Raw genomic sequence first — 2,385 nt, 5'->3', positions numbered from 1 at the left:
CTCTGCCATCTCTCACGCCCTCCTTTGTCCACACAGGTCAGCCCAAGGCCACCCCCTCGGTCACTCTGTTCCCGCCATCCTCTGAGGAGCTCCAAGCCAACAAGGCCACACTGCTGTGTCTCATGAGTGACTTCTATCCAGGAATCTTGACGGTGACCTGGAAGGCAGATGGTACCCCCATCACCCAGGGCGTGGAGATGACCACGCCCTCCAAACACAGCAACAACAAGTACGCGGCCAGCAGCTAACTGAGCCTGACGCCCGAGCAGTGGAGGTTCCGCAGAAGCTACAGCTGCCAGGTCACTCATGAAGGGAGCACCGTGGAGAAGACAGTGGACCCTGCAGAATGTTCGTAGGTTCCCAACCCTCACCCTACCCACAGGGGCCTGGAGCTGCAGGATCCCAGGGGAGGGATCTCTCTGCATGCCAAGCCAGCCAGCCCTTCTCCCTGTACCCAGTGAACCCTCAATAAATATCCTCACGGTCAACCAGAAATCCTGTCCCCTCTCTTCATTTCTTATCTCATATAATTTGATACTTCTCCTGGGTTCTCAGAGTGGCGTTGGGGGAATCCTGGCACCAATGGGAAAGTAGCCTGGAGGAGAGGATCACAGTCTCCCAGGGGTGTCCCCTGGGAAAACAGGTCAGGATAGGAGGAGTCAGCTCACTGAACACCAGTCCCTCCATTCTCTCCCTCCTCCCCTTCCTCCTTGCAGCTCAACCCCCGACTCGCTGCCTGCTTTCTGGAGGGAGCTATTTCTGGCTGAGCCTCCAGATATGCCCTCTGTCTCCGTCCTGGTCTGGATCCTCTACCCACCCATGGCCTCTCTTTCCTCAGCCTGCAAATCCTACTCTGGACCTGGAGCCTCTCTGCTTCTGGCCCTGGCCCCTGGAATGCCTTCCTTCCTCTCTGCCCAACTCTCCACCCCTGAGAGTTGGTCTGTCCAGGACAATCCAACACCATCAAATTCATGAACTCTTACACTTTGGGCCCACTTTGATTTTTCACCTGACAGCAGGTTCAGATGTGTGAGAAAAATAGGAGGAAGCCAGGAATGAAACACACATAAAAGGCCTGCAAGAGGATCAGGACACTTGCAAAGATAGGCTCAGAGCTCCCCAGGAACCAGTGCAAGAAGGGTTAATAGATGCTCCATCATTTCTATCTTTCTTATTGTTTTTTTAGATGGAGTGTCGCTCTGTCTCCCAGGCTGGAGTGCAATGGCACTATCTCGGCTCACCATAACCTCTGTCTCCCACGTTCAACCAATTCTCCTGCTTCGGCCTCCTGAGTAGCTGGGATTACAGGTATGTGCCACAATGCCTGGCTAATTTTTGTAAGAGATGTGGTTTCACCATGTTGTTCAGGCTGGTGTGCGCCATCATTTCTAAGAGATTAAACAAGTCTACTCGAAGGAAGTTGGTGTTTTCAATGCTGAGACCAGGCAGCTCATCATAATTAAAAGTGGGGATGTGTTTTACCCAAGGCCTCACTACTGATGGGATGTGGGCTCCGATATGTACACAGGTGACTGCCTGGCAGCCCTAGGACATGGAGATTTTCTCGGATGCTTGGCACAGAAAGTCACTGGCCATCTTTGGAGGAAGCATCATTTTTGGGAAACACTTCTCCATTGGATCCTGAGCCTCAGGTGGAAAACCAGGTCCTGTGTTGGGAATTTCTCTGGGAGGCTCCCTGGGTCTGGGGCTCCAGCTGCTCTCTGAGAAGAAGGTGTGGGGGGAGAGAGCATGGCCCAGCCACACCCAGCCCCTCCTGCATGGTTCCTGTTGAGCAGGGTGTTAGAGGGGTGGGGGCACCAGCAGTGGTCAGGCCTGTGTTTCTGTGGGTGGGGCCAGGGAGGGACCCTCGGGACATCCTAGGGAGTCTCTCCCATGGCGCCTGTTTGACTTGCCTGTGGCTGCTGTCACAAATGACTCCTAATTTAGAGTCTTAAAACATTACACATTGATTATTTCCCTGGTCTGGAGTCAGATGTCCAAAATGAATTGTAGAGTGCTAAAATCAAGGTGCCAGGCAGGCCAGATTCCTTCTGGGGGCTCTGAGGAGAATCTGTTTCCAGGACTTTTCCAGCTTCTAGAGGATGCCCTGAGTTCCTGGCCAGAGCCAGAGCCAGCATCTTCAAATCTCTCTCCCACTCTTCTTTCTCTCTCTCTCCCCACCACCTTCTCTCCCCCTCTGTCCTTCTCTCCCTTTCTCTCCCTCCCCCCACCACTCCTGCTCTCACTCTGACCCTCCTGCCTCCTTCTTTCCCTTATAAAGACCCCTCCTTGGCCAGGCATGGTGGCTCACGCCTGTAATCCCAGCACTTTGGGAGGCTGAGGCGGGCGGATCACAAGGTCAGGAGATCGAGACCATTCTGGCTA

The 2,385-nt window shown here is 53.8% G+C and overlaps 1 pseudogene; it reads left to right on the top strand.

The window, feature by feature from the left end:
- LOC105522279 overlaps positions 1-471 on the top strand; it is a 1,774-nt pseudogene extending 1,303 nt beyond the window's left edge.
- The last annotated feature ends 1,914 nt before the right edge of the window (positions 472-2,385 follow it).

This window comes from Colobus angolensis, unplaced genomic scaffold (assembly GCF_000951035.1).
Source record: "Colobus angolensis palliatus isolate OR3802 unplaced genomic scaffold, Cang.pa_1.0 Scaffold423, whole genome shotgun sequence".
NCBI lineage: Eukaryota > Metazoa > Chordata > Mammalia > Primates > Cercopithecidae > Colobus > Colobus angolensis.
Note: the sequence above shows the minus strand (reverse complement) of the source record. Positions and strands in the feature narration are given on the sequence as shown.